We start from the raw sequence: 25,174 nt of genomic DNA, 5'->3' as shown, positions 1-25,174 counted from the left end.
CTCTGAATTTGTGCTGATTTTGTGAATTGTCTATTAATATTTTTTGACCAATATTGAGCTCCTTTCCTTTTTCTTTTTGGCTGTGCTCACAGCATGTGGAAATTTCCATGTCAGGGATCAAACCTACACCACAGCAGCAACCTGAGCTATTGCAGTGACAATGCCATATCCTTAACCTGATGTGCCACAGAACTCCTATTTTTCTTTTTATTATAGATTGAAAGAACTTTCTGTATATTACTGATATTAACCCTTTCTTTGTTATACATATTGTAAGTACTCCAAGTCTGTTACTTACCTCTAACTTTAGGTATCTTTTCTTATGAAATTTTATAAGTTGTGTGATATTGTCATATCACAGCATATAAGTTGTGATGTTCATCTTTATGCCTTCTGGGTTTAGTCTTACATAGGAAAATCTTTCCTGCTGCAACATTCTTCTATATATCCCTCCAAAGTTATTTATGGCTTCATTTTATATTTAGTCTTTAATTCATTTACATTATATGTAAGTAGGGAAAGTAAGCAATCAGGAAAGACCTCAAGCTTGAAATTATTGGTCCATATTTTCTCTCAAGCCTTACATGCCTAAAATTCCAGACCCTGGCCGTCTAAGTGCATACCTTAGATGATGCTTATTTTTAATTTCCTCTCACAAATTAATTTAGTGGTTAGAATGGGAAATGCTTTTGCTAATGTCTTTAAAGTTTAGGGATGTTGACTTCTTATTTAGAACATGCAGGTCTTTATCAAAATCTGGCTGGAAGAGGACAGGATACCCAAGTAAAGAAGGTATTCACCTGCACTACAGTGATACTCCTGCTCCAGGGCTGGGTTATCTTTTACCTGGTTTGTGCTGGAAACACAATGTCCTAGTTTCCAATCTAAAGTCCCATTTCATTGTTCTGAGATATCTTTTCAGTTTGACCATTGACATAAGTAGGCCCTTGAGAGAATCACAAAAAAATTCTAATGAGAGAGCTAAACTCTATTTACTATCAAGACCTTTAAAATTGTTTCCAACTGGGGAAACAAAAGCTCTATTTAGTTGAAGGTGAATGTCATTTGGATAAGCATTTTCTGAGGAAAACTCTCCTTGATCCTAGGAAAGTTACTTCTGTCTTCCCAAGTCACACTTAGGCCACAGTGAAGCTCAGAATGCTTTCCTGCAAGAAGGGCAAAGGCTAAGTTGATCTCCTGGTACACACTACTTTACCTTGTGTTTCACATATATTTTTAACCACTTTCTAAAGTATCCATTAATGTCTTCATTTTCAGATCCAACATCCACAGTTAATAAGGGTTAAGTAGAACGACCTAAGTCATGTAGCTAGAAAGTACCAAAGATAAGACTCCAAGTCAGGTCTGTCTGACTCAAAGTCCATGACATACTTCCTTTCATGCCCATACACTTTGAAATTGTTATATTACATTAATAAAAATTAAAAAAATATGTAATACCTGCTGGGAACACTGTTTTAAGCCTTTTACGTACAACAACTCATTTACTCTTTGTAAGATAACCATGTGAAATAGTTATTATCTCTATTTCCAGATGTGGAATCAGAAATTAGGTAGTTTGCTTAAATTTTTCCAGCTACTAAGTGGTGGAATGGGATTCCAAAGATAGTATTGTCGAAAAATATAAAAGTGTCTAAAATAGTTTGGGTTAATGCCTGAATTATAGCTCTGTAATCTGCTATCACAGGAGTGTTGATCTGGAGGCTACACTGTTAGTATGTTACACCTCCCTGCAGATGCCACAGGCACACCCTTGGAGGCAGAGTTCTGGCATGAATGGATCTAATATGTTAGTGTGTACATGATTACCTTCTGAACTGAATCATAAACTGAACAGAGGAGTCTGATTAACTCACCCACCAATCTGCTTCCTCTTTGACAGCAGGATTATCATCTCACCTGAAGCGTCTAATTAACCCACCAAGTCTTCTCACTGTGGCCAGATGAACACAGCCTTGGCAGAGCAGAGAACCACCTCTGGCTTCTTAGAGTATGGAGAAGAGACAGGGCACCCTGAAAAGGCCATGTTGGGAGGTCAGCAGAATTACTGGTAAGCAGTTTTCCTAACAGAGAGGGAGAGAATTTGGAATTCAAAAATACTTTATTCCAAGAGCACACATTACAAGAAAGCAATGTCCAGTCAGTGCTGGTGGCTCAGATACCACATTAATATCCTCAGCATGGGAAAGACTCAGCCCCGAGGCAACACTACTGCTCTCAACTCAACTTGTGAAAGAAGCTGTGGAGGATCAGTTATGATGTTGCTTCTGGGGAAATATCTCCAACTGCAGACATCTGGTTCTAGCAAGAGCTGCCCACAGAAAAGGAGGAGTAAGTCCAGACAGTGGCAGGAGCCATTGTTCTGTGACTTCAGCCCCATTCTTAGAATCATAGCCTTTTAAAAATAGAATGTTTAGAGTCCAGAGTTCTCTCCCCCATCATTTTATCAATTAAAAAAATCAGAAAATGAGAATGAATTAAGTGGTAAAACCAGACATGGGACCTAGCAGGTGCTCAGGAAGTACTTGGTGAACCAGCAATTTTAATAAATACCTACTGTAGGATAGACTCTATCCTCCATCATTCTTCCATTGTTTAAAAATTATAATCTTTCTAATTACCACATAAAAAAATTTATGTTTAAAATTATGGCTCTGCAGTTTAACAAGTCTTTGAAGTATTATTTGATTTATTAATGATTACATATTATATTGTAAAATCTCTGGGTCAAAATATATTATTTTTCTGAAGATTTTTAATGCTTATAGAGCACAAAGTAATTTAGTTAATCAGGAATCTGATGTGCTAAAGCAGTACATTCCAAGAAAATTGTTCAAATAATGAAGTTAAATTCAGAATATGTATTTGGGATCCACTCTCAGATGACATACAGATAAGACAGAAGAAATATGGACCTCTTTCTTACACAAAAACCTTATTTAGGTAAAACATTTCCTTTTAAAAACAAAAACGTATGTTTCAATTGTTTTGATATAAATTTAATTCTATCAGGGCTCAAAATAACATTGATTCAAAGAATATAGAAGTAAACTTTTCTCTTGCATGAAGGTCAAAGCTTGTTTGGAAGTTTTGGATGTTCACCAAGCTATAAGGTGCCTGAAATGGTTGGGAAAAGCTCTTATGGTTGAGAAATGTTATTGGGAAAGATTATTTGCTCCACCTTCCCTGACAAGATGTCTCCATCCACATATTTCAAGCCAACTGTCTATATTTTCATTACTTCCATAGTAAGGGACTTTGCCTTTTTCTTAAGAGCACAGTCTAGAAATTGCCAACATCAATTACACTAATGTCCCATTGATCAGAATTTATCCTGTGATTGTAAAATGCAGTCCTACCTAGATGGCCAATTGCCCAGCTAATAATTCAACTATCAGGTAAGAAGGAAAAATGGATAATGAGGCAATCTTCCCCATGAGACTGTATGAACAAGAGTTATGGGTAATTTCTTTCTCTCCTTGTGTAACTGACAGCTTCTTAGGATGGGCCCTATAGCCATCTGTTAGTGTGAAAGAGTTATCTGTACAAGGGACACTTGTTATGGCTCCATGGTATTGAGTTCTAAAGGTACTTGGATCAGGCTATACACTCATGGGAGGCTGACAGAGATACATAAAACTGCATTTAAGTGTCTGTAGTGTACTGCATTGCACCCTATAGTCATAACGTGTAGGTGTGACACATGATTGCTAAAAGTGTTTGACCCAGATGACATGGTCTCTGGGAGGTATCCAGGCTCTTTGCAGCAATCTGTGCCTACTAATATTCTGATGGGACTCTCACTCATCGTTATATACCCTATTAGTTGGGGGTCTGAAACCTTTTACTTCTTTTTTGTTTTTTGGTCTTTTTGCCTTTTCTAAGGCCACTCCCGCAGCATATGGAGGTTCCCAGACTAGGGATCTAATTGTAGCTGTAGCCGCTGGCCAACACCAGAACAGCAATGTGGGATCTGAGCTGAATCTGTCACCTATACCACAGCTCACACCAACACTGGATCCTTAACTCACGAAGCAAGGCCAGGGATCGAACCCTCAACCTCATGGTTTCTTTGGATTCCTTAACCGCTGAGCCATGACAGGAACTCCTGAAGCCTTTTACTTCTGTCTATTGAAGAGCTCTCTGTTCTATGTTCTGAATGTTACTTTCTTCTGTGTCCTTTGGTTAAGTGTACTAGTCAAGATTTTCCAGATAAACAGAATCGAAAGGAATCTCAATTGATTGATAGCTCCATAGGTAGATATGTAAGAGATTTATTATTAAGTGTTGGCTCACATCATTATGAAGTCCCAAGATCTGCCATCTGTAAGCTGGAGACCCAGGAAAGCCAGTGGTTTAGTTTCAGTCCAAACCTAAAAGCCTGAGAACCAGGGAGCCAGTGCTGTAAGTTTTGGACCAAATCTGAAGACCCAGGAGCCGAGCATGGAAATGAGCCAAGGTCAGGAAAAATGGTTGGCCCAATTCAAGCAGTGAGAAATTTGCCCTTTCTTTGCTTTTTTGTTCAGTTTGGGCCCTCAAAGGATTAGATGATGTCCACTTGCTTTTGTGAGGGCAATCTTCTTTAGTCAGTCTAGCCATTTAAATGGTAATATCTTCCCGAAGCACCTTCACAGACACTCCTAGAAATAATGTTTTACCAGCTATTTGGGTATCCTTTAGCTCAGTCAAGGTGACACATAAAATTAACCATTGCTTTAAGTAAATCCAGTTTAGTCCAAGTGATGTCTGTCAAATGTCAATATTATTTGTCAACTTTTTTAAATAAGAAGAGTGGTTTAATCCCTTTTTTTTGGGGGGGGGGTGGAACAGCATGTGGAAATTCCTGGTCTAAGGATCAAACCTGAGCCACAATTGCAGCCTGTGCTACAGCTACAGCAACACCAGATCCTTAACCCACTGTGCCACAAGGGAACATCCTTGTCAATATTCTTGAAGTTCATTCATACAGGGTTAGAGTTAGGGTTAGTTACAAAAAGAATTGGTGAAACTGGAGCTCACACATTGTGATTTGGTTAAGTACAGCTCTGAGCATGGATGATCCTAAGGATATCTCTTTCAGCTTCTCTGTGGAACACTTCCAAATAACTCCCAGGACAGTTCTAGTCTGCATGGCTCAGTCTATACCATCAGCATTTAATACTATAGTATCTGCCACAAAGTAGATGCACAAGAAATATTTGTTTATTTAAGTTGTGCCACTCAAATATAAGAACATTATAGAGGCCACCCTGAAGAAATACTAATTCCTGTTTAATAGAATCTTTTATTTCTGAACAAGAATTTGACTTCAAAGACCCTAACATTCCCTTAATATGGATGGTGGATTTATCACTTATTGGTCTAAACTTTGCTAGTAGGGATATGAAGTTTGAGTATTTGTTCTTTGGAGAACAATGTATTTAACTCAATTCTAGTTTGACCTCAATATTTAGACAGTAATGGTACTTGAACTGTGTTAATGAATCAGAATTATGCCAACAATGATAGATTATAATCAGTAAATTTTCACTGAGAAAGAGTTTCAAGAGTGAACTTAAGCCAATTTAATGTCTTGATCAATTTTCTGTAGACTAGAGTGAGGTCATTTACTATTTTCTTTATTTCCCAATTTTATTTTATAAATTAAAATCATTTTCTTCATGAACAAATATTCATGCACAAAACTTACATTAATTCATCAATCATCTATAAAAAAATCTTACTTCTGCCAGTATGAATTTTATTTTATGGAAATTAGTTCTACTGTTTCAATTTTACTGGGTCACATTCTGCAGATCAAAATTTGGGCAAGGACATTAGATTCATCTGTAAATTTTTAGTCAATAATACATTTTTCCACATGCAGTTTCAATCATTGTCAGTTTTATTTTGCAACAATTATTTCTACTAAGTCTAATTTTCCTGGGTCAATTTTTGTAGTTTTGAAGCTTATTAACATAACGGAATTTTTCAGTCAATTTTTCTGTGTAAAGTGTTAACCTTTTTCAGTATAGCTTTGTTAACTATTTTTTCAGTATTTATTTATTTATTAAAAGAAAAGTTCTTAGTAGGTCAAAGATCTTGCAAGGTGGAATCAAATGATGAGATTTAAACGGCAGCATTCTACCTCACTTAGAAATACATTCTTAATGTCCAGATAGAGAGATAGAGAAAACCTTTCTTATACAAAATTCATGGTAATTATTACTTTGTGAAATTATATATACTTATCCTCAAAGACAGAACTGGGAACAGTAGACTCAGGAGGCCAAGTTATTTTGAAATAAGAAAAAATGTCTCTCAACTAAAATAACCCAGGTTAAAGTGGAGTTGGTGAGATTCTCCCTAGTATTCAAACAAACTTGGGTAAAAATCTATCAGAGGGTCTACTGGATTTTCTAAATATTCTCAAAAAAAGTCCATATCAAATAGTACTCTGGAGTTCCCATTGTGGTTCAGTGGTCAACAAATCTGACTAGGAATGATGAGGTTGCAGGTTCAATCCCTGGCCTTGCTCAGTGGGCTAAGGATCCAGCACTGCTGTGAGCTGTGGTGTAGGTCACAGACATGGCTCAGATCCCATATTGCTGTAGCTGTGGCATAGGCTGGCAGCTGCAGCTCCTATTGGACCCCTAGCCTGGGAACCTCCATGTGCTGTGGGTGTGGCCTTAGAAAAGACAAAAAAAGACACACACACACTCACACACAAAACCAAACCAAACCAAAACAAAATAGTACTTTGTTTACTATTTATTTATTTATTATTTTTTTGCCATGCATGCAGCAGCTAGATGTATAATTTCAGTTCCCAGACAAGGGATTGAATACAGGCTGCAGTGGTGAAAGTGCTGAGTCCTAACCCCTAGACCACCAGGGAACCCCCTGTTTATCCATTTATATTGCATGTTTATTCCAAAGTATGGTTAAAGGGCAGATTTGAGTTCTCTCTCCTTTTATCCTTCATTTTTCTAAATTGTGGAGGACTAATTGGTTTAATCTATTTCACTTTTAGGTCTTTTGTGATAGGTCCTTTTTTTCTCTCCTGCTCTATTTTGTCCTGTTCAAACCCAAACTCATAGGTATGTCCCTGGGTCTCTGAGGGTGCTGCACCCTCCATCTCCACCTTCTCTTGGCTTCTCTTTCCTTGGCCTTCAGAGTTCTGTTCAATAATCAGTAACATCAAGCAGATGTTTAGCAACAAGTGGCATTAGATCACCACAAGTGGCATTAGATCACCTGGATGACTGGTTGATTTTTAAAAGTTTTATTATATAAATACATTAGTGGCATAGAAACAGACCAGTATAATGTACTTTGCAAAATAACAAAATAATTTTATGTGGCTTAAATGAGGCATAGTACACAATCATTTGCCAAGGGCTTTCATGCTTGTGGAGGATTCAAAATATATCTTTGCAAACATTAGAAAAATCACAGGATGCTAGTTGGCCAAATGTTCCACTGGTGTTTTAGACAAAATTTGCTAGAGAAGCTTAGGAAATAAAAATACATGTAGGCTAGTGATATAAAAAAAAAGTTTAATGGAAGAAGTAAAATTATTATTTTGTCAGCTTTGATATTTGTGCTGTACCACAAAGAGAATTATTATTCAGGAAATTCTGTCAGTGTTTTGATTTAAAATTTGGCTCTCAGTTGTAACAGGAAAAGCTGTTAAGTTTTCGGCTGGCCTTTGGTGGTGGGGGGTGGTAGCAATTACACACACACAAAATTCTCATTTTCAAAAGAAATATTAGAAAATCTAGATTGTGGTGACAATGGAATACTACTCAACCATAAAAAAGAATGAAATAATGCCATTTGCAGCAACATGGATGGAATTAGAGACTCTCATATTGAGTGAAGAAAGTCAGAAAGAGAAAGACAAATACCATATGATATGACATATCTTGAATCTAATACATGGCACAAATGAATCTTTACACAGAAAAGAAAATCTTTGATTTTCAGAATAGACTTGTGGTTGCCAATGGGGAGGAACAAGGAGTGGGGTGGTTGGGAAGCTTGTTCATAGATGCAGACTATTGCCTTTGGAATGGATTAGCAATGAAATCCTGCTGTATAGCACTGGGAGCTATGTCTGGTCACTTATGATGGAGCATGATAATGTGCGAAAATAGAATGTATACACGTATATGTAACTGGGTCACCATGCTGTACAATAGAAAAAGATTGTATTGGGGAAATAACTATTAAAAAACAATAATAAAAATAAAATAAAATAGAAAAAATAAAGAAAATTTTAGAAGATTGTAGGCACCATTAAAAAAAAAATCCTAGGAGTTCCTGTCGTGGTGCAGTGGTTAACGAATCTGACTAGGAATCATGAGGTTGCAGGTTTGATCCCTGGCCTTGCTCAGTGGGTTAAGGATCCGGCGATGCTGTGAGCTGTGGTGTAGGTTGCAGACGTGGCTCGGATCCCGCATTGCTGCGACTCTGGCGTAGGCTGGTAGCTACAGCTCCGATTGGACCCCTAGCCTGGAAACCTCCACATGCCGCGGGAGCGGCCCAAGAAATGGGAAAAAGAAAGACAAAAAAAAAAAAAAGTCCTGTGTGTGATAAAGATAGAATAACCAGAAAAATATATTTTTTAACATATTTTGTTTTGTCTTAAAGAACCAATCTGTTAGCTATACCATGGGTGGGCAAAATTGTGGGTCAATATTTTCCTGCTCTCTTGAATAAGCCAATACTAAACTAAAATTCATGAATGTAGCTCTATTCATTTGAAATTTTTTTTCACAAGGCTATTTTGAAGAGGAATCCATAAAACTGTGAGACTCCGCCTCACCCAAAGCTATATTCTGAGGTAAGCTTCCAGAGGTTAGCTGTAGAGCACATGGGGTTCTATGACCCTCAGCAACTGTGACAGATTGTATTGGGACTAGGTGCCTGATCAAAGTAACCATGTATAGACTGAGTCATGATCATTGAAGGGGTTCTGTATGAGAATTTGGTCCCAAGGAAGTGCTACATTTGGAAAATGATTAACTGAACCAATTAGATGATCTGTTTGGGAGCTGTTGAAATATGGAGAGAGACACTCTTGATGGAATAGGAAGAAGCAGCTGATAGAAGGAGAAAAAAAAGGAGTTTTTTTTTGTTTGTTTTGTTTTTTTTAAAAAGAGGAGTTCCCATCATGGCGCAGTGGTTAACGAATCCGACTAGGAACCATGAGGTTGCGGGTTTGATCCCTGGCCTTCTCAGTAGGTCAAGGATCCCGTGTTGCCATGAGATGTGGTGTAGGTTGCAGACGCGGCTGGGATCCTGCGTTGCTGTGGCTGTGACTGTGGCGTAGGTCGGTGGCTACAGCTCGGATTTGACCCCTAGCCAGGGAAACCTCCACATGTCGCCTCGGGAGCGGCCCTAGAAAAGGCAAAAAAAAAAAAAATCTAGATTGTAATGAAGGAAATCAAGAGGCCCTGTGGTTAAAACTCTGGTCCAGATAGGTGGTGGCTGAATCCTAAATTTCCTGGGAAGATCAAAGAACAATAGTGAAGAGAAACTCCAAGCAGCATGGGCTTCATTCATTCCTGTCGCAAACATTCACTGAGTGTCTATAATGTGTCAGATGCTACCCTAATTACTGGAGAGGCAGAAATGGACTAGAGAGAAGCAGGTGGGGTTTTCATGATTTTAAGTGGGAGAAACATCCACATCCCTCCCCCGTCCAATCACCTATTTAGAATACTTATTCTGCCTCCAGGTCTACCTTGCATGTAAAATGTTATTTTGTCGTAGAAAAGCAAGAGAAGTGGCCTGGGGAAGGGTAAAGAACCTAGTAACCTCTGTAAGTCCCTTCCAGCTTGGGCAATCCACCATGCTCTCCAGCTCTCCAAGAGCCTTATGTCCTGGATAGCTTATCATCTTTCTCTGGTCTTCTCTTTGTTTATTCTGGAGCTGGGGCTGCTCTCCTGAAAGATTTGCAATTTATAATCATTTAATGATGCTCCTTTGCTCTGAACCTGGGATTGCTCACTTTAAAAAATGGATCCGTAAACCCATATGGGGGATTATTCTCACTTTATATGTATATATGTTCCCTTGAAGGTGGTAACATATGGAGCAATGATTATAGTAAGATTTTCTTCTATCATTATCGTCTTTGGCATTTTTCTCCCCACATGGAATATTCATTTTTAAAATCCTTGGATAAAACTCAATGTTGTCCTTTTAAATAACTAAGCCTTTGTTGAGTTCTCACACACTATATTATATAGACTTAACTAATCAGCCTTACCCACCCCACATATCATAGCAGTGTTTCTCAGAGCTGCTCAATCTGGTGGCAATGACAAGGTAACTATTGAATCAAATGGGCCCAGTGTGTAGACTGACCCTTTCAAACTACAGTTGTAATATCTTCAACACTAATCAACTTCCCCCTTCTACTTCTTTTTTTCCTTCTCTTCCTCTTAACTCACCTTCTCTTCATACTCCTTCTCTTCTCCCTGTACTTTCTCTGCTTCCTCTTTTTCCTTGTGCATCTCTGCCGGGACACATGGTAGATAGGCATGACATCTTTGATGATGATTGTTTTTAACTCATAAGTCATGTTAAGCAATGTGAATTCCCTGCTTATTCTAACAGTCTGAATTCAGGTCAACTCTCCTTAAGAGCTACAGTGTTAGTCCCTTTTCCACAAGGAGTTTGGGACCAAAGGGCAAGACTTTCCCACCCTCCCTCTTGATTTCCTAGTTCAGTTTCCAGAATATTGCAGAATCCTTTCCTTACCCCTTGAAATGGATCAGCATTCTCAAATCTGCAGCCCTGGCATCTCTGCTTTGCTTATCTGGCCCTTGCTATGTTCTGTACGGCATTATTCATCACCTTTCTCAATGGGTAAATTTCAATCTACTAGGGAACAAAGGTAGGTATCTTACGGTTTTTGACTATTATAAGCCAGGCCGTGTCAGAAACTTTATATAGATTATCTCCTTTAGTCCTAACAATAATCTCAAGAGGTGGGTCTCTTTATCCTCTTTCTAAGTTGAGAAAACTATAGTTCAGTAGGATATGAGACATTGGCTATTGCTATTTGGACTTGAAATATATTGATACCAAGGGGAATACTCTTGTTTCTGAACAGTCTTGTTTCCAAGTATGTTACGTGAAGACAGAGACTTTTTCTTTTAAGTTACTTATGTCCAGTAAAACACCTTGCATTTAGAAAGTATCCAAGCATTCTCGTCTGTTTTTATGTTGTTTAATATCCCAACAATCTCAAAACAAATGCCCTCCCCTTTATTTTTAGGGCCACAACTGAAGAATATGGAATTTCCTGGACTAGAGGTCAAATTGGAGCTGCAGCTGCCAGCCTACACCACAGCCTCAACAACACTGGATCTAAGCCACAACTGCCTACCCTTCAGCTTGCAGCAACACTGGATCCTTAACCCATTGAGTGAGTCCAGGGATCGAACCGGCATCCTCACAGACACTATGTCGGGTTCCTAACCCACTTAGTCACAATGGGAACTCCAGATATCATAAGTTTTTAAGATGCATGTACTGGCTATCCATAAAATCAATACATACTATTGATCACAAAAATATTGTTTATCATCATTCCTTTTTCTGGGTTTCAGATTGATCTCCATGAATAGATATTTATATTTGTTTTCTCAATTTCTATGTTCTTAATTTTGATCTTGAGTTTATAAATCTGATTTCAGTCCTTATCACTGTTAGGGATTTCAGGGTGAAGTTTTTAATGCCTTATTTATACCTCTAAATTTTCCTCCCTCTGGAATTACCAAAGGATATTACATACATACATACATGCATACATACATACACACACACACACACAACACACACAAACCATGGTAAAAAAATCAATGACAAATGGTTATTCTGCTGGTGTCTAGGCTATTCTGTTTCAATTTCCAGTGGTCTGAAAAGAGCTGACCATGGCCTGGACCAGGGAAGTCTTTGCTTCTTTTATCTTTGCCTCTGAATTTTAAGTAGTCAAGCATTGCCAGAATGCATTTGGACCCAGAATGTTTTCCAATCTGTTTCTTTCTTGCCCTGGCTATAGCCAGTGCAGGGAAGGAAGTTAGAGAAGGGTAGATGGGCTGTTTCTAGGAAGTAGGCCCTGAATATGTCTGCCAAGTGTATTAAACACTGTGGAGGGTTAGAAAGGCAAAAAAGATTCAGACTGGCTGAATGGGTTCCTGAGGGACAGACCCTCCCTGGGGGTTAAGCACATGGGGCAGGAAGTGGGAGTGCTCTCTCCATGACTGAATAGTGATGTGCATCACATAGAAACCTTGATCACTAGCAAGAAAAAAAAAAAGGCTTTAAGTCTCAGACTTTTGTCAATTAGATTGAGAGCTTCTCCTTTTTGTGAGAAATTAGTGAGGATGATGGGAAGAGGCCTGGGTAAAGTTTTCTCCACAGTAAGCACTAATCCCAATGCTTTCTATGCTCCCTGGAGAGTTGATTTAAAGCCGGTCACCTCAGAGGATAGCTAGCTTTTACCTGTTAACTTGCAGAACAACTTGCATTTATTGAGTTTTTACCCTTTTGCTCTTTGAATGGTGGGATGGAGAGATCAGCAGTTATGTGCTGATCCTGGCAGGTTTGAGACCCAGCTTAGCCACTCCTGTGATGTCTCTTGTTTCCAAGCCTTGGCATGTGCTATTTATTTTATACTCTCTGAAGCCTGGCTACCTTCAACTCAATAGCCCATACTCACCTCTTAAGCCTTCGCTCCAGCATCTGTTTTTCTGCAGCTTCCTGTGTTCTCCAGGCTGGGCTAGGGCACATTCCTCTGTGTTCTCCTGAGGTCTGTTCCCATCTCTAGCATGTTGTTTTGTAACTACTTAATTAATTGCATCTCTCCCACCCCCACCTCCCTTGGCTGTGAACTTCTTAGGGCAGCTCCTGGAATGGGATTAGGTTCATTGAATACCTCCAACTTGCCAGTCATTGTGCCAGATGTGTCCCATCCATTATCTTAATAAATCTCTGCACCCTGCCCAGTGAGGTGGATTTTATTGTCTTTATATTATGGATGGGTAAATGGTGGCTTAGAGATATTAAGTAGCTTGCCCAAAGCCATTTATTAAGTGGTAGAGCTGGGATTTGAATCCAGTTTTCTCTGACACCCAAGCCCTTCCTTTTCTCCTGCTGTTGCCTGTTAGGTCCTCTGATATAGTTCATGGGCAGTGCTGACTTGTGCATTCACTGCTGGCTCAATTAATACTGCTGTCTTCGTTTTACTTATTGACCTCCTATCAGGGCACTTCCAGCTATGGCTGAACCTGTCGACATCTCCCTTTCCTGCTTCTGCTTCTAGGTTTCTCCTGTTGACTAGAAGATTTGCAAGTTGAGTGACAGAGAGTGACTGATATCATACCCACTCATTTCACTGTCAAGGGTTGGGCCTGTCAGCGCTTGGTGAATAATATGCCAGCCATAGGCCCTGATCATAAATCTTTACCCATTAGTTGTTGTGGTCAAACTCACCTCCCCAAGACATGGAGCTCCAGATTGGCAACTAAGAAAAAGCTTCACTGTTTGGTCATTTGATTTTTCCCTTGAGCAGGAGGCTCTCCCATTCCCTAGTGGTCTGCATTTCTGTCTGCATTTCCTAAGAGAGAACTGTGGTTCATTTGGAAAGGAGCACATATGACTTTCTGTGCTTATCACAGCTCAACACTGATCAGATTAGAGGAACAATTAGCAGCTTTTTTTTCTTCTTTTGACATCCAGTCACTGACAATCCAGTCCTAATAGTGAGTCCATTTTTATTTGTCTGTTTTTCTTGCTATTCTCAGCTTCCTCCTCACCATTCTCTTACCAAATATATTGTAACAATAATTTATACTCATGGAATGTTGATCAGGTGCCAAGGTCTGGTCTAAGTTCCTTATGTGATTAACCCACATGATCCTTGCTATAGTTCTATGAGGTAGGAGGTATTCAAGGCACCTGAGGACAGGCTCTTTGGACATGTGTGCTGTGTGCCTCTGGGGCACCATAACATACATGCAAGTGTGAGCAACATCCCTGGGCCTGTGTAGTACCACTCTCCTGGCACTATCATTGCTTTCATTTCAGAGAGGAGGAAATGGAGAAGCAGAGGAGTTGAGTAACTTCCCCCTACTCTCCCTGCTGTGGTAGCACACTGGGACAGCTTGGCTCCAGAGCCCACCTGGCGCTGTCATTGTCCTGCTCCTTCTCTTTGCTTTGCACTGGAACCTAGGAAAAGGAACTTTGTTTCTAGGTATCCTGGGTAACTGAGAGTAATAAAAGTGTTTTGTTTCAATAATTGGTATTGAAAATCTTTCTAAAATGACTCAGTTGACTCCCTACTCTAATGAGGCAAGTGGTCAGTGAACTGGGCTTTCATCTGTGCAGCTGAGGGTCCTGCAGGTGCATGAGTTCATTCTGAACTCTACTTTCATCTCAGAGGAATTTCCATCTAGATAGAAAAAGTATAAGAGATTAGAAGAGTCTCTTCATAAAATGGGTCCTAATTTAAACATCTAACTTTTACAAAATTAATTCCTTAACTCTGTGCATAAGCTCCACTGGGTCCACTAAAACTGTAGATTTCTGTATTTTGACTGTTTTGCTGGCTTGTAGCTGATCACGGAATCAATTTGACAGAACTTTACTCCAAATTACCTTTCAATACAAGTTGAATTAGCATATATATTCAGACGATAGGATAGAAACATTTAAAAACTATTCCTTGATTATAGCACTCCAAGAGAATTTAGATATCATATATTTTAACTCAACTTAGAAATCACTTTACTGCTCCTGTGGGTTTTTAAAATGAAATCCCTGGTTTGGTATTTTTATTTGCAGGGATCTTACCACCCCAGAAAGACTGCAGTCATCTACTGAAAGGGCATCACTTAAATTAACTTCTGGTTCAACCAATCCCTACCACTCTCAGGCAGGGAAAGTGGGGCCTGGGCCATGTGGCTTAGAGGGCCTTACAAATCACAAACACATGGAAATATGATTAATTAAAATTAAAAGTGCTTAGGCACTTCTATTTCTTGGGGTAATAGTTAGGGCTGGTACAGCATGACCTATGACCCTAAATATATGCTAGAAGGACTAACATGATTCAGGACCCAGGGAAAGTTTTCCCATCTCTTTCCAAAAGTCCTCAAAACACAAACACATGTGTCTGAATTCCATGCAGTCTTGTGGACTTCACTGTAGGAAGCCAGGACAGACTGTGCTTTGGTGTACAGGAAGGATTTGAGCAGAGAAAACATGTAGTTAAAATAATAGAGGAGTTCCCATTGTGGCTCAGTGGTTAATGAATCTGACTAGGAACCATGAAGTTGCGGGCTCAATCCCTGGCCTTGCTCAGTGGGTTAAGGATCCAGTGTTGCCATGAGCTGTGGTGTAGGTCGCAGACGTGGCTCGGATCCCGAGTTGCTATGGCTTTGGTGTAGGCCAGCAGCTACAGCTCCGATTCGACCCCTAGCCTGGGAACCTCCATATGCCATGGGGAGCAGCCCAAGAAATGGTAAAAAGACAAAAAATAAAAAAAAAATAAAATAATACAAAAATTAATCAGCATGTCAAGTTTTTTCTTTCAGAAGGCACAGGGACACTCAATGTCTGCATTAGAGTTGGGCTCCATTTCTTACTGCTCTTCTATTTCCACTTTATGATTCTGGAGGTCCTTGCAAATCAATATTTTTACAGTAGTGAACAATTTGTATTGTTTTCAAACTTCTATGTATATAGTTTTAGCTAGATGTAACATACATGAAGCATGATACTCATTCTTTACATTGCTAATTAGATATTGAAAGCTAATTTGGTGAGTATTTTTATTTAAAAACTTAATATTATATTTTAAATTATTAAATAGTTCCGCTTATAAAAATGTTTCAAAAATTTTAACTAATTATAATTGATGTTTGATTTTTAATTTTTAATATCTTAGAAAAAATAAGCTCAAAAACATGTATAAATATATATTATGTTAATTTACATTTTATCAAAATAAAGTGTATATACTTTGTTTTTTTATACTTTGAATATAATTATAGACTATTATGTTCAATAGAATCCAAATTATATGAAAATATTGGTAACAGCATAATTAGTAATTTTAGTTAAATGAAGTAAAATATATTTTGTGGTATAAATATATTACTTATGAATGTTTTTTTCGTTTTCCTTTTTTTTGTTTGTTTTTCTTTTTTAGGGCTGTACCTGTGGTATATGAAAGTTTCCAGGCTAGGGATCGAATCAGAGCTGCAGCTGCCTGCCTATGTCACAGTCACAGCATTGCCAGATCCGAGCTGAGTTAGCAACCTATATCACAGCTCACAGGAACCCCAGCTCTTTAACCCAATGGTTGAAGCCAAGGATCAAATCCACATCCTCATGGATATTAGTTGGTTTCATAACCTGATGAGCCGCAAAGAGAACTCTGTATGACTGTATTTTTAAACATCACCGGTCCATCTATAGAATATTTAGACCTGCAACAGTAATTGTTAATTATTATTATTATTTAATGATTTTTTTTCCATTATAGCTGATTTACAGTGTTCTATCAATTTTACACTGTACAGCATGGTGACGCAGTTACACAAACATGTATATACTCTTTTTTCTCACATTATCATGCTCCGTCATAAGTGACCAGACATAGTTCCCAGTGCTATACAGCAGCATTGCTAATCCATTCCAAAGGCAAGAGTCTGCATCTATTAACCCCAAGCACCCCATCCATCCCACTCCCTCCCCCTCCCCCTTGGCAACCAAGTCCATGATTTTCTTCTCTGTGGAAAGGTTCATTTGTGCCATGTAGTAGATTCCAGATATAAGTGATATCATATGGTATTTGTCTTTATCTTTCTGACTTACTTGACTCAGTATGAGAGTCTCTATTTCCATCCATGTTGCTACAAATGGCACTATTTTGTTCTTTTTATGGCTGAGTAGTATTCCATTGTGTATATTGTCACCTTTTGTATTTTGCCAACTTTTAGTTTTACAAAGTATATCTTTTTGGAGTTCCTGCTGTGGTGCAGTGGGTTTAGGATCTGGCATGGTCTCTGCAGCAGCTCAGGTCATTGCTGAGGTGTAGGATAGATACCTGGCTTGATGCAGTGGGTTAAGGATCTGGGGTACCATTCCAATATGGAAGTAACTGTTTAGCATTGCTGTCTAAAAACGCTTCTTAAATGTTGAAGAAAGATCTGTTTCCACATAACTTAGAATAACAGAATCTTCAAGTTGAAAGAAACCTTTAGATAACATAGACTACTTCTCTTTTCTTCCCTCTGTACTGAGATAGCTCATTTTATTTTTTTGATAGTTCTGTTTTTAGAGAGTTGAAATGTGCCCTTCTTCCATTTTGCAATCTGCCCTTATCAGAAGCATCATCATTTGCTACACCTTTTTCTTGGGTGTTACCTTTTGCCCACCTCTAAAATTGAGATAATTTTCAAAGGTATAGTAAATTGCAATTTAAAGACACTACCACCTCTCATGAGCCCTGTTCCCTTTAAAAAGCACTCATAATGGCACCATATCTCTGTTTTCCCTGATATTAAATTTTCCCTCAAAATTATATATTTTATATCCAAGTGCTCCTGTCTTTAATGTCATGAATTCTAGGCTGACACGATCGTTTTCTCTTCTGTCTTATTTCTGAAGCATTACTTTATTTTTCTCACCGGTCAGAATTAAGCCCAGGATAATAACTTTCCTCTTTGCTTCTTCCTCCTTCCCAGCAACCACATTCATCAGTAAGACAAGCTGAAGTTGCATCAGATAGTGTACCTTTAACATAATTAGATCATTTCTTCTGTTGATGAGAATTGTGCATGTATAAGCAGCCTAAGTGAGGGAATTACTGAAATGATGCATTAATTTTCATTTCCCATGACTGTGAAATCATCTATACCCCAATCTAGCAGATGTCCTGAACAAAGAGAAGTGCATGTAGTAGGAAGAAGTAGTAGGACACCATGAGTTAGAGAGATTTTGAAATATTTGTGTAGTAAAATTCCTACCCAAACCTTGAAACATTGTTGTTTTTTTCTCCCTATAGAACATTGTATCCAAAAATCTACATGGAATAGAGAAAAGTACAATTGTATTACAGAGCTGACAGCGTGTGTGTATATAACATTAACTACTTGGGGCACCATGGCAGCAGTTTAGAGTGAAGTTATGGAGGCTCACATCCTCCTCCTGCTGCCTCCCCTCTGTGTTATCAAGTAATGGATCATTTGAAGTCAAATGTAAACCCTGTTGAGTTGCTATATCCAACTTAGGGTCGTACCAGAATTAATTATACCTTCTGCTACTTTGCAAAGGATTGTCACCAATAAATTCTAATAAAGAGGAATAGAAAGATTTTATTCATGCCATTCCAAAGAAATTAGAACATAGTAGTGTTATTTAGCAATGCAGATGTTATGTTATTGTGTTGTTTGTATGAAAATGGGTATGATATGGAGAAGTATATCAAATGAGTAGGAGAGAGATTTGAGCTGGGCTACTGTTTTGATTATGCATATTTATTCATAATGCAGAAGTTGCTCCATGGAACCTCTTTTCTGAAAATGGAGTACCTATTTTTTGGAAGCCTTATTCTATATGTTTTTATTATTTAGAAGTGTCAGTACTACCAAGGTACAATATTTATGAGTGATTTGTTTAAATCGTACCTTAATTGGTTTAGTCTCCAGAGTTGTAAGGCATGATGCTAATACCTGGTTGCCAATTGAGAGGGGCAGTTAATGATGTGGTACTGTCAGCTGGTTGCTGGGAAATGGTCTGGCAGAACACTGCCTGAAAAAAGTAATTGCACTGTGACTCTGATTTTTTGCTTTGGGCATAATGTTGTTTCACCAGTAGATTACCTCATTTTCTATTTGGTTACTCTGTCAGGACAATATCCTTATGCATATATTTTATTTTCTATACTCAGTTGTAGGATACAAAATAAGATCTATGTTAACCAAAGTATTAAAGAATTAAAACAATTAGATGACCTCCATGAGCACACACACACACACACACACACACACACACACACACACACACACATACAATCTCTTTGTGTGTGTGTGTGTTTCTTGTTCTATTCATGGCATTGTGATTTAGGGAGCACTTTTAATTATCAGTATTATAACCCAATATCATGACCTTTTCTTTAGTGGACTAGTCATACCAAGTTATTCCATATATTTCCAAAATAAAGATAAAGAGTAATAAATTATTATAAATTGAGAAGTTAATAACTTAGAGGTTAATAACCTATCTGGGATAGATTAAGGTTAAAAAAGGAAGCGATACCTCAAAGTAACTTTAAAAGTCATTTTCAACTTGATACAATAGTTACATCCATCTTCAGAATTGTCACAGGCCCTACAAACCTTCCACAAGGCCTTATGGTCTTATTTCCACTTCATATTACTTCCTGTCTCATCAAACTCTGAACACATCAAATTTTTACTAGTTATATCTCATTTGACTTTAACATGCTAATTCTTCCAAATATCCTCAATTTTGTAGTCTAGAATATGCTACCTATTCTTCTATGTTTGTAATGCCCAAGGATTATCACATAGATTATAGATCCAATGGCAATTCTCCCATTTTTTTTTTTTGTCTTTTCTATGGGCCATACCCACAGCATATAGAGGTTCACAGGCTAGGGGTTTAATCAGAGCTGCAGCTACCGGCCCACGCCAGAGCCACAGCAATGCAGGATCTGAGCTGCATCTGCAACCTACACCACAGCTCATGGCAACGCGGGATCCTTAACCCACTGCGCAAGGCCAGGGATCAAACCTGAAACCTCATGGTTCCTAGTAGGATTCCTTAACCACTGAGCCATGATGGAAACTGTGCCTTTTTTATAATTGGTTATACCTAGCAACAAGGACAAACAAATATTGCATAACATATTTTTGTATCGAAAGTACACATTTGTTTTTATTTATACTTCTCACTATCTCTTACCTAAATGGGTAAGAGAAGGAAGGGACTGAGTCCAAAGACATACTCTGAAACTCCAACACTCTGGTGGTAGATGTAACCAGTGAAATCAAAGGAAAGGGACTAGAGGCCTCTGCTGCAATCTCCAGATTCTCTTAAGACTCTGGGTCACCTTGTGGGCAGTGGGAAGATAGTGTTTCTCCCTGTGGGTCCACATGGTTGCACTCACCCAGGCTCATTAGCCCAGCTGTCCTGAACAGGAGATGCAGTATCTGCCTTTTCATAAAGCTTCTAATGGTGTATCTGTGATTTTTACAAGTTACCAACAGATGTGCCCAGGTGGTTCACTTCTTTGACCACTGAGTCATTCCAATTAAAAACTCAAGGCACACTTTCATCATCATAAAAATGTGATAGAAAATTTAAAAATTTCTACCACTAAAACTTCAATTAATTTAGCCAGTGGTATGATAGGCACCGTCTAAAGGGGATCGCATTACATCATTAATACAAGGGAAAAGGGTGAAATAAAACAAAGGCCAGAGAGATTTTCCAGGATTTCTTCTGACTGTGCTATTGCTGCTTCAAGTCCCAAATTCCGTCTTCTCCTTGAAGCCCACACTGATCATTCCAGTTTACCAGCTTTAGTCTTCAACAGCATGGAGTAACACTCAGTTATTTTGCCCTTTTTACATACTGCATATATTCCTAGTTATTTAAATGTTCCTCTGTTTTATCTTTGCCTTTCCTCCCTACCTAGGATATAATGTCTTTGAATGCAGAGAGCATACAGTAGATTCTTTTTATTTAGGGCACTTACATTCTTTTTTTTTTTTTTTGTCTTTTTGCCTTTTCTAGGGCCGCACCTGCGGCATATGGATGTTCCCAGGCTAGGGTTCTAATTGGAGCTGTAGCTGCCAGCCGCAGAAACATGGGATCCGAGCCGTGTCTGCGGCCTACACCACAGCTCATGGCAATGCCGGATCCTTAACCCACTGAGCAAGGGTAGGGATCGAACCCGCAACCTCATGGTTCCTAGTTGGATTCGTTAACCACTGCGCCATGTCAGGGACTCCCAATTTAGAGCATTTATATTCTATAAAGTTGCCAAACCCTGAATTAGCAAAAATCCTCAAGGAAATATCTCAGAATTGTTGAGTGTTTGACTGAGGCCTCTTCACTAATAGGTGTCAGAGTTGTGTCACCATACTCTGGTCATTTCTGTGTGAGGGCTGAAATAAGATAGAAGGGAATCATTTTATTAAACCTGAACTGGGAAATTCAGGTTGGGCACTTAAATTTTGCACAACTCTGAGCATGTCCTTATATGCCTACAAATGGCCTAAAAGTCCATAGGTATTGATTTTGTGGTTACAAAAGGTATAAATTTTGGTAGTATGCACACTTGCAAATATAAAATCCATGAATAATGAGGATTGGTTGTGTTTGCCGAATTTCTCTGGATGCCTCAAACATGGCAATAGTTCTTTGGCAGTAGTGATTGCTCAACAAAAGTTTTGTTCAATGATGGGTTGGGTGAGTCAATGAGCTGACAACATCAGAATCAGAGAGCAAGGGCTGATTTATTTCTTTCTCCTTTGCAGTATATCCCTGTGTGTTGAAATACACCCAGTGAAGGTGTTGAGGACATGGACTCTGGAGATGGAGGGTCTGGATATGATAATATCTAGATTTCCACCATTGAGTCCCCCCTCTATGAAGCTGAGCCTCAGTTTCCTCCTTTATAAAATGGGAGCTCATAATAGTTCTGACCTTAGGGAATTGTTATAAGCATTAAATAAGTTAATGTTTGAAAAGAATTTAGAAAGTACCTGTCACGTACTTGTATAAGTGGTAAAATTAAAAACAGAAACAAACAAAAATCCAATACCCTTCTGAATACCTAGCACTGTGCTAAACTATTTTTATTGTAATTCTAAAAATTAATATCTATAACTTTCTGTTTCTCTATACTTTGATATTAAAACATCCAACTGCCTTCTTCAAAGGAAGACTAGGAAAGTACAGTGAAAACAGTATTGAAAAGTATAAACTTGAAGAAATGCAAAATATTACCACAATTCCTTCGTATGGAAGTCTGGCAACCTTCAAGACCAGGATGTCTTATTCTAGCCTAGTACTACTCTGAAACTTGTACTTTGTGGTTCACCTGGTACGTGGACAGGTAGCAATTTTGTTGTGACTTTCTCACACTTAATGTCTTCAAATGAGCTGACAGAGCTCATTGCTGCACTGGCAGGAAATAACCATTTAGGGTGGAAATGTATACATTTCTTCCCTTTTCTACCAATCAACAGGTTGTAACTTAAGATAGAAACGAGGCCCCTGAGTTCATGATGGAAATGGGGGGGGGGGAGTAAGAAATGATAGGTTGTCAGCTTCCCTGAAAAGGTGCAAGGCATCAGAACTGAAAATAAAGACTTTATTGCCTTGCAAAGAAGGCTTTGCAGCATTCAGATATTACCTACATCTGCTTTAATGATTCCATTTAAGCTGTCATTTTCTGCATTTACCTTGCAGCATTCAAAAGCAACTATACTTACATGTTCACAGCCAACGCATTGCTAGCATTTACAAAAGTGGGCTTGGGTGTGGGGAGAAAATGGTATATGATGTATTTCAAAGAATAGTTTCCTTCCAGAAAATTAGCAGTAATTTTGAGGCTACTCTTAAAGGGAAATAAAGTTTCTTTGGAGATAAAAAGTGCTGACACTGAACAAAAAAAGATGAAGAGAGAGGGAGAGAGGGAGAAGGAGGGAGTGAGAGAGGGAGGAAGGGAGGGAGGTGAAATTCACTCTCTGGTCCTTTCTCTCTCCATTCTTTTTCTAGTTGATTTGCTAGGACACCTGCTCAAGCAAGCACTTCTTTGGAAACTGTGAAGAGGCTGGGGATGAAGTCACCCAGATTTTATTCCCAACAAGACCATTCCTGATCAATAAAGGGAATATATAAATGTGGATTTTCTGGGGATTCACTTTGTTGGTTCTGAAATGGGAATAACTTCAGAATGGAGTGGCTATAGTTTCCAAAGGGCTGTGAGGATGGTCCCAGGGTTTTTTCTATGCTCCTTGGAAACCCCATGTTGATTTACAGTCTAGAAATGCAAATCAATTTGTATGTGGCAATTTGGTTAAAGCTGGTCAAATATTCTGAATAAGATGCTGTGATTTCTTCTCAAAATAGTCTTTATTTCTCAAGTTGGAGCTTAAACCCCACCACCGCTGTCTTTGTCCCTTCCAACCCCGAAGATGTCTCTTTCTTCTTTGGTTCTGGGCTTGGGTTATCCTGACAACAGTCTGCTCTTTGAGTACTGGACTAGGTCATTTGTTTGTTCACATGTTTCTGTGTCTGTGTGTATTTTCTTAGCTCTCCAACTAAAACTTAATTTTGTATGGAGTTCTCACTATGGCACAATGGGATTGGTGGCATCTTGGGAGAACTGGGACACAAGTTCAATGCTTGGCCCTGTGCAGTGGGTTAAGGATCCAGCGTTGCAAAATTGAGTTGTGATGATGGTTGCACAACTGTAATCATAATAGAATTCATTGAATTAAAAGAAAAAGATCCAGCTTTGCTGTGGCTGCGGCTTAGGTTGCAGCTGTAGCTCAGAGATCCCAGACCAGGGAACTTCATATCATATGCCAAGGGGAGGCCAAAAAACCCCACAAAATTTAATTTTGTGAATGTAGTTAAACTTCTTGGTGCCTCTCACGCCTCCTGCAAGGCACATTGTAGAAATTAGGTATTTGAAACAATAATAGTCTCTGCTATTTTTTTTTTTTTTAACTAAAAGTGAGCTCCAAATCTACATGGTCCATAGACTATGTTTATTTTTTGGACTCCTTCCTCTGTTTATTTTGTCTATTAAGGGATTCTTCCTACATTAAGCTTCCAAATGATATCAAACTCATTATGTTAGTACTCCAAACAGACTTAAGATGATAATTCAGATCAAGAAAACTTGTTTTTGTGGGAAGAAAAGTGGCTTATGACTAAGCAAACCTGGCCCATCTGCCCATGATTCTCTGCTATAAGCTTTTTCTGGATTAGGTAATGGTGAGGCCAAACTTATGGTCATCCTTAGAACTGAGAATACAGATTGCACACAATTATACAAAGTGGAATTTCATATATCTCTTTTTAATAAATGAATGCACTAATGATTTAATAAACAGAGTCAGCATTTTTTAACAATTTGCTTAAGTCCCCTTTAGATCTTCAGTAATGACGGGGATAATGCTCAGTGTCCTTTAAAGCTAACTGTTTAATTCAATAGATTTATGCTCAGTTCTCAAGAGAAATCATTTTCGATTATTTTCTTTTTTAAAATTTAAAATGGGAAAAAAAATAGGAATTCTGAAGTAGATGGTAGGACCAAAAGCAGAAGCAGAGGGAGGAAACGTGGTCTATTATTGCTGTCCTAATAGTATTTTATTTTCTGAAATGTGAGGGGACCCTAGGAAACATGGGCCAGGGTTTAGTTGGATTTTCATTAATTTTCTCTCTTGACTGAAGGGAAGACACTTTATCTTAATTTGCTTTTGCATTCAAGTGCCAAGTACAATATTGAAACTATGGTAGGTGTTCAATGATTATTTTCTGAATAAGTGAAGGGCAAATATTAAGATAGCAGTGTTGGAAAGGTAGGCCAGATGGCTGGAAGTAGAGGTTCTAATGGAGAAAATTTGCCTGTGTCTGTTTCTTTTTTCCAGATACCTTTCTATGTGAGAGTGGGAAAGAAAAGGGAATATATTTTTAACTGCTGCCTTTTGCTCCATCTCTGCTAGGCCCTGGCTCATATTCCTCTGTTTAGAATTTAGAAGGGTGACTGCCTACCCTATTCCATACTTTCCTTCTCACTTCCTGTTGAATACCACATTGGAGATAATTTGAAGAAATAATTGCCCACAATAGTGTTATTAATTGAATGAAAATTGTTTCCTTTTTATTTTTTACGGTGGCACCCACTGCATATGGAAGTTCCCAGACTAGGGGTTGAATTGGAGCTGTAGCTGCTGGCCTATGCCACAGCCACAGCAATGCCAGATCCTAGATGCATCTGCGACCTGCACCACAGCCACGACAATGCTGGATCCTTAACCCACTGAGCTGGCCCAGGGATCAAACCTGCAACCTTATGGATGCTGGTCTGGTTTGTTACTAC

The sequence above is a fragment of the Phacochoerus africanus genome, chromosome 8 (assembly GCF_016906955.1).
Source record: "Phacochoerus africanus isolate WHEZ1 chromosome 8, ROS_Pafr_v1, whole genome shotgun sequence".
Taxonomy (NCBI): domain Eukaryota; kingdom Metazoa; phylum Chordata; class Mammalia; order Artiodactyla; family Suidae; genus Phacochoerus; species Phacochoerus africanus.
The sequence above is the reverse complement of the archived record's forward strand: the minus strand, read 5'-3'. Positions refer to the sequence as shown.